We start from the raw sequence: 8,876 nt of genomic DNA, 5'->3' as shown, positions 1-8,876 counted from the left end.
TATTTAGTTTTGTATCATTTTTCTCTTTTTTTTTTTGGTTATAAATGTTCAATTAGCACTATTACTCATTGCTTAAGTTTGTGGCAGATTATAATAATACTTATCAATAAATAAAGTAATTATTAAAAACAAAACAAAACAAAAAAAAAACTGGATAATAATATCGATTTGTTTACAGGTGTAGTTGTTGCGTGTCCATCGGCCGATGAAGGGAAGAAAAAAAAACTGGGTTCCGCCTCCGCGTGGATGGTTCAAGCCTCCTATCTATCTATAATCTTTTTTTATTTTGTTTTGGCGGTCTCGAAGCAGTCGGACAAAGGCTTGTTCGGTCGTCTTCGGTTCTCTCCGCCTGGAATCGGTGGACGGTAGGGCAGTGGGGCCAGTCCAGTGGCAGAACCAGTTGTAGTCGGATCCTCGATCTACCTTTCTGTGGCTAGTCGAAAGGGAATATGTGACTTTCTCAGCCCGAAGTGAGTACCTTGTGTATAATAATGTTAGTGACAGGTCGGCCTGCATGTTATATTGCAGTTTAAATAGGTTTATGCATGAAAATAATAGATTTTTTGTATGAAATGGTCATAGAGACTTCAATGCATCTTGATGTTGATGTTTCTCTTAAAGCCATCCTGTTATAGAACCTTCCATTTTCTATTTTATTTATTATATAAAACAAAACTTCACATTCGTTTTACTCATTAAAAGGACAAAGTTTGTTCACAGAGTTGTATAAGCTGAAACAAACAATCTAGTTAGCTGTTCAATTCTGTGGAACACTTATTCTGAGCGAACCGTGGGAAAATGATAGAATTATGAGAAGGAACAGGTTTAATGACACCTGAGCAAGGTTCCCTCTCTGTCATTAACTTCACGTCTCGATTTCTTTTAATTATTTTGAGCCATTTCTTCCCAAAGCCATTACTTTCTGAGTAACTGCCACAACAGTTTCCAGTTACTCGGTTTTTCAATGCAATCCATTTTACTGATTTTATATTTTAGTACCCTCTTTCAGAATGATACATGATACATAGTACATGAACATAGTAATTGGAAGGTTTCAAGGCGATAGGCAATTGATAAGAGGAGGACGGCCTAGGTATGTCTTGATGCCGTGAGACTTTAATGCATTGTTTCTGCTTCCTTTGTCTCAAACACTTGATGCTCACTCAACTATCGAAATATTCTGTTAATTTGTTTTTCTCTCATAGCAGACAACTTCAATCTAAATCCTATATAATTAAAAAAAAAATTATTTTTATTTTTTAAAAATAGTTGCCTTTTGATAAATAAAAAAGCGATTTTAAATATTTATACACTAATAAATTTGACCGCTGCTTTCAATATAGATTTTACGGAGCCATTAATTTTTGAGATCTATATTTTATTCAAAATGACTTAGTAATACATAGGAATCAATAATAAATTCTGTTGCGCTTTTATCATGTTATATTTTGCTCTGAAACATAATACGTTAACATAATTATGTTGGATCTATTTTTTCAATATAATTTAATTCACCTATCTCAAAAATCAAGGAAAACTACTTAAAATTTATAATAACAAGTTGTAAAACGATTGTATATTGATAATTATTGTTTCATTAAAAACGTTTTATATTTGAATGTTCTACAATATTCCACGGGAGCATTCATATTTGTTATTTCATGATAGATTTCTGTTCCTCTCGCCCTATAATTTTCAAAATTATACCATAGACTGGAGTTACTTTTTAACTTCTCTAAGACAGTCTGTAGAGAAAGAAATAGTCTTTGATTATAAACTTTGAAAGTTTTTAATATTTATTTATTATGAAGAAAGGCTGGGCTCTAGATTTATATCCACAAGTCTTAAATTAACATGCTATATTTTACTGTTCCAAAACATGCCATAAAGTAAGTTAAAATTGCTTGTAAGTGGAAGCTTGTTTCTGATATTGTTATTATTTTTTTAAAAATTTTGTGTTAGAAAAAGAAAGTTAGATAATTTTATGTTTCTATTTTGAAAAGAAGCTGTTGGGGCGGTAACTATGAAGCTCGTATGTGTTCAATGATACAAGTAGATGTCCAATATTTATTATGAAGGGACACCTCCAACATCTGTATCTTTGGTATACAATACATCTGTGGTCTAATTAAATAATAATAATTAGAATAAGCATAAATTTTGATTTCCCGCCGCTGAAGCCTGTTTTTTACACTAATATAAATTTTATTGCAGTCGTTTGAGTTATTTAACGTTTTTAATGTCATATATTAGAATAGTATAATATATCGCTTCCCCTCTCATGTAAAAAAACAAAATTGGTCGACGTAAAGGGTCCAGTTTTGTAGAGAAAATCTAGTGGTTTGGAGTTTTATCTGTCAGTATGTAACTTAAAACTGAAGGGAGTATAGTATGACTGAAATATAGTATATTGAAAATTTTGGAATAAACAATGATGGGGAACTCAATGAAATATAATAAACCGTCAATTGTGTATAATTCCAATCAGATAATGACTAAAAATCAAATTAACGTAGATTTTAAAAAAGAAATTTATATGCCGCCGATTTGGCCAGAAGGAGATACCAATTCTTCCATGATAAACTTCCCAACCACCCAAATCCACTTGTTTCCAACTTGGCTTCTCCACCATTACCTGATAATCCCCCCAGGCGTCTGGGAAGAAGATGGCCTCGAGATCTCCTCTAGAAATTTTATTGGAGTTCTATCAATTGGTAGATTCTCTACATGACTGTATCATGTCATTGTGAAACTAACATCAAATTTACTAATTTTATATATTTTTAATACAGTTTTAAATATTAGTAAATAAATTTAAATGAAAAAGAAATTTAGAATGCTTGACTATACACTTTACTCCCTTAATTCGCTGGCTTTTGGTTTGGCAAACGTAGTAGGAACTGTGAGTTTGTTCGCATTGATTTTTCCATAGCAAATTTTTCCTGTGAGATCGCAAATTAAGTCCTCCTTCCTGGTCGGTAGATCATTGTATTGTATAAAAGTTACTTTCAGGATAATTTCTTAACGCAATAATTTTTTCTTCTGGAACACTTTAAATAGAACTTTTCTTTTCGTTGATTTTTCAAATAAAATTCCTCTTGATGCCATTCGAACTATTTTAGCAAAAAACCGTGCCCGTGTAGGCCTCGGCGCGACATATTTCCGTGACAACGTATACTCTATGCTAATATTACATAAATATAAATTAAAATCAATCCAATGTTATATATTTGAAATAATAAACCAGTTCACATATTGAATTCAGATATTTATTTTTGCTTGGTTATACATTAATTAATTTTTATACATATGATATAATATCCATATGTTAAACGAAGTCAATTTCCGTTACGGGACACTTTTTCTAACATGGCATCCCGAAAAATGATTTATAAGACGTTGTCACGTCAAAAACTCCCAAGGCATTGGTTTAGTTTTCGTTGAACTTAAAGGGCATTGAAATAAGTGAAGATTTCATACTTCCGTTGCTTGCATCACTTATATTTCTGTTGACCTCAATAATACTATGGAATTCTCGAAATGGAAGTGCTAGATGAATTACGGTTTTAGGTTGAAGAGAGGTGTGTCATTTTTTAAAAACTTTTATTGGGACAATACATTCTGCCACACTCAAGGGCAATATGTATTTGGGATGTAAGTACACAATAAGGCCATATATACATATTAACTAAAAATAAATAATAATAATAAAATAAATAATACATATTAACTAAAATTAAAAAGTAAATAAATAATAATAAAAAAAATACAATAAAATAATTAAGTATAAACTAAAATAGAGGTCTGTCAGAAGTTCGGATATAGGTTATTAATCCTGTCCAACTTCCAACAAAAATAACATCAGTAAATATGCAAAAGATTTAAACAAAGTACTGTCGGATATTATTCCAATAAACTCCTGAGTTATATAGAAATATATATGAAATATCTGTTTTAATAATTAAAATATATTGATCTATTGTAACATACTTTTGATATAGTAAAAATGTCAATTTCGTATGAAAAGAATTCCATGTTCTGATTTGTTGATGATTAATACTATAAAATTATAGTACAATATTATAAAAAAATATCAATCATAGCCATGAGTCAACCCTGTGGGTTCTGGAGTCCACCCAGTCTCATAAAGTGATTACCCTTAATTGGGGGAAAATCTGGCGATACAGTTTGATTCTGAACAAATCATCTCCTTGCACAACCGTTAGTCTAGTAACAGTACTTCCTTACAAAATAAAGCACCCCTGACCTTATATACATATAATACGTAATTGGTGAGGTTGAGGTTTTTGTAACATGACAACAGTATTACTCGGAAGGAGGCGTAGAACGCCATACGTAAAGGAGTAGCCCAGTCATCAATTTTTAACGTGACTCGAATAACATACCAAGTGAATCGTTTTGTGAAATACAAATGGAAAGGGGTGGAACACAATAAAAAAAGTATATAGTAATTCACTTCTAGAAAGTGGTATCAATATGAGTGACATTATTTTCATTATTAATAAAAAACATTTTTTTTTTCGGTTAAATGAGGTTTCATCTGTACCGAATCATCTTTACATATATTTCGCCCCTATCCAGGGCCATTTCTGGTATACGGGGTAAAATCAGGGAACATATTAAATATATTTGTTAAACTTTTTTACGGGTTATTTTTAAGTAAATGGCTATGAAATATTGAGTGGGTAGAAGGTGCAGAAATAATTCGGTTTATTATTCCTTTTGGTTATAACATTAAAAAAAATAATAAGTTGCCAAAGATTCAGTTTAAAAAAATCTTTAAATTTGTTTTATCAAGTGCTGAAGGTATTTACTGTGAAAGTAAAATATTTATAGATTTTTTAATCGTTTCATCATTAAAGGATCCACGATTTTATAACCGCTATTAATCATCAAGCTATTAAAATAAAATATGTATCCTCTCATTTTATCTCTAATGCTATGGTATATTTCTATGTATTTCATTTTCAGCAAATATCATGAAAACTACTACTGAAGATAAACGTTATAAACTAATTTATAGCACATTAAACAAGCGTCAATTTGAGTGCTGATATACATATTTACGTCTAATGGTTCCTTAGATAAAGATTTCCGACAATAAATTCATTAACTACTGATTTTTCAGTAGATTTTTTTATAAAATATTGCTTTTAAAAGAACTGTATCTTGGGAATTATGGAACGTAAACACCCCTGTCACGGCTCATATTTTAGTAAATTTATTCTACTTTAAATAATTTTTTATTAGATATAAGAAGACGGTCAGGGTTGCGGGCTAAAAAAGAACAAATAGTTTATAACTATTTATTGTTCGATGATTTGCAGGGGGCATTTATTTTTATTTACTTCCTTTTTTTTCATTTATTTATTTATTTTCTTTCTTATTTTATTTTAGTATGATTGTGATAATTCATCACTATTACCTATTGCCCAACAACGTTGTGGCAGATTATAATATCTATTAATTAATAAAGTTTTAAATAAAAAAAAAAAAAAATTGGCAACCGGATTAGAAATTTTATTATTAACACACGCTATGTTACATGTCATCAATGAAAATAATTATTTGGAAATTAGACAAATCTTTTTTCAACAATTATTATGATAGATGTCCATAGATTTATTTGAATAATTTTTGTTGTTTTATTAGGTTTTTGGGTCTTGTAATTATAAAAATTATTTTTTTTTAAACATTTTGAAATAGCCCCTATTTTTTATTCCCCAAATTATACTTGGCAGACTCATCAATTTCGACTTGTAATTATAGATATTTTTCATTAAAGTAATCTAAAATTGGGATGAAATGACTGACTTTTTTCTCCTCTGGGGCTCTTGTACTATAACTAAATATTTAATTAATTGTATAATCTGATCTCTAATTAAATAAAAAGAAAATCATATATAATTTTATTAATAATTATAATATAAGTTTTTAAAAATTATTTTCTTAACTATTTCTGAGACCATTTTTCTTTTTTTTTGGCACTAACATAACTGTAGTTAAGATAAATAATGCTGTGGAAAAGCTCCAACGATAATTAATTTGGGAAGGATCAAACCAAAATTTATCAACAATTCTGGACAGATTTACAAACCTAACAGAGGGTTTGAGGAGGTATTTCTTGAAATTTGACTTTTCCTTAAAAATTTGAGGAAACAAATTTTTTGTTAATTAAAAATAGGGAAAAGAACTAACTTTTGAGTTTTTTTAGTATAATTTGAAGGGGGTGAATAACATCCTCCTCGCACACTGGGGCCTTGTATGACATATCGCACTCAAAACTTCATTTTTGGTTTGTTGTTATTATAAAAAAAAATCATAGTTAAATAAACAAGAACAAACATGGAACCCGATCAAGTACCGACAGAACAGGCGTCTATTAATAGAAGTGTTCATTAAATCTTCTTTTACTCACGGTAGAAAATGATAATACTGTTATTGAATTTTGATTTCGCGCATAATACTATTAAATTTATTCTATATTGTAATTCTGTTTTAGAGGAATCGTAAAAAAAAAAAAAAAAATCGAACTCCAAAAATTTAAAAAATAAATATTGATTGCTTATATTTATCTTTCAGTCAATACTTCTGCCGCAAAGAAACTGTTAACATTTTTTATAAGTTAGTTAACCACCCCAATTCAAAAATACCAACATTAATAACAGGTATGTAGGCCCTGTTAAAGAACTATTAATGTATTTTTTTAATAATGTAAATTTTTGTAATTTTGTAAATTAATGTAAATTTTTAAATTTATGAGATAGAAATTTCTAAACTAAACTTTCGAAGGCCCCCAGGGGGATGGATTTTCACAAATGAGGTATCAAATGAAAGAGAGTTTCATTTGTATTCTTCCTGACCATACTTGACAAATTCATCAATTTTGACTTGCAAACATACACAGTTTTCATAACACTAATAAAAATTTTTTGTGAGATAACTAACTTTTTTTTCACCTGGCTCTGGTACTAGTTATGATGTGTATTTGTCGAATGCTAACAAAGATCTAGGAATCTGGTTGTCAAACAATAGATTTATTGACAAACCGGCTGGTGATTATTTCATTTATTTATTTATTATTATTGTATTGAAAATGGGGAAAAGAACTAAGTTGTGAGTTTTTTAAAGGTATTGGATAGGAGTGAGTTACATCCTAACCACCCTATGAAAAACGGCGTCAAGAAACGCGCGATGTATTTCCTAATTTATCGCCCGATGACTTGGTCCTCCAAGGTCTGTCGCCCATATAATATTAATAATAATTATTGTTATTTCAGTTTATTTTATTTTTCATGTACATAGTTTGATCATGTTTTTTCTTTATTTTCTTTATTCTTCTACTTGTTTATATTTAGAGAGAAATTTTATTTATTTGTATGTACTTTTTTCATTTATTTATTTATTTTCATTCTAATTTTATTTTATTTTAGTATGATTGTTGCCCAACAACTTTGTGGCAGATTTTAATATTTATCACTAAATAAAGTTTTAAATTTGAATAAAAATTGCAAACCGGATTAGAAATTGTATTATTAACACATGCTATGTTATATATCATCAATAAAAATAATTATTAGAAAATTAGATAAATCTTTTTTTAACAATTATTATGATAGATGTCCATAGATTTATTTGAATAATTTTTTTGCTTAAAATATTCCATCGTTTTATTTTGAATTCTTAAATCCGAAATCCAGTGTCCTAATGACCAATAGCAATTTATATGATAATTTAAACGAATTTCCTGTATAATTAGCGTATTCTGTGACGAAACAACTACTCCCACTTCATTAAAATGAAGGGGTCGTATTAGGCACGGAGTTTATATTTATTATTGGTATATTTTATTATTTATTTATATATATAGTTTTATGACGGAATATTCTATTATTTATTAATCATGTTAAATTTTATTTGCTCAGTATGAATTATAGGGAGACAAGCTTAGATACCTAGACACAATAGAAAATATAATATGAGTTACCACAGCACAAAGGTTAGGTTAGGATTGTATGTATACGTTTTATTTTTCGTGTATGGTTAATTCAATATCTGCCATAATCCTTATTGATCCAAATTTTGATTTTTTCGTATCTGGGGCACTTTCGAAGTATATTTTAAAGTAAACAGGTATTAGTTTAAACTAAACTAAAACACCTCTTTCAAAAATAATAGGCTGGCCAAATTAGTCATGAGACATATTGTTCTAACAGAATAACATCAAATTTAGGTAGTTAGACAATAGGTACATTTATGCGATATTTGCTAAAAAGATGAATTTGGATAATAATAATAATAATTCTAGGACAAAACAAGTGAAACGATTCCTGATCAATCAATGAAATAATAAAATGAAAAATAAAAAAATAAGAAAGAGAAATTTTTCGGGCGCCATATTCTGCGAGAATTATACATAATAAAAGAATACTTTTATAAATTTTATATCAATAATTCATTAAAACTATGTTTAAATAAATATTAATTATAATGTGAAAATGAAGAAAAATTAATTTTATAGTAATGTGTTGGGAGAATGCGCGACACGCCGACACAACAGGGTATGGGATAAGTTAATGAACCTCCTTAAAGAAAAGAATTTTGCCTGCTTCGATGAGGTCTACTGTATAGATACGGATGGATCCAAGCGAAATGCCGGTCGCTTTCCCTAAGATAGGTAAGTCAGCCTTCATTCTGGATCCCACAGTGAGATGTGAAAGTAATGACCTTGACCAGGCAAACCGTGTAGAAATGAAAAAGAAAGAAATATATAATAAATGTATCCCTTTCCTTAAGGAAAAGTTCCGTGAGGACTTGAGGGACTTAGGAAGAGACTTCTACGTGAGTGTGCCATG

The 8,876-nt window shown here is 29.3% G+C and overlaps 1 protein-coding gene across 1 annotated transcript in view; it reads left to right on the top strand.

Annotated features, from left to right (window-relative positions):
- The first annotated feature begins 349 nt into the window (after window positions 1-349).
- The window catches only part of LOC106690345 (band 4.1-like protein 4A), an 87,313-nt gene continuing 78,786 nt past the window's right edge, over window positions 350-8,876 (top strand). Inside the window, exon 1 of the mRNA XM_014435755.3 lies at window positions 350-470. The gene's annotated coding sequence lies outside the window, so the exon portion shown is untranslated. The remainder of the gene's footprint in view (window positions 471-8,876) is intronic.

The sequence above is a fragment of the Halyomorpha halys genome, unplaced genomic scaffold, assembly GCF_000696795.3.
Source record: "Halyomorpha halys isolate HHAL.00 unplaced genomic scaffold, Hhal_1.1 Scaffold1674.1, whole genome shotgun sequence".
Classification (NCBI taxonomy): domain Eukaryota; kingdom Metazoa; phylum Arthropoda; class Insecta; order Hemiptera; family Pentatomidae; genus Halyomorpha; species Halyomorpha halys.
The sequence above is the reverse complement of the archived record's forward strand: the minus strand, read 5'-3'. Positions and strand labels throughout refer to the sequence as shown.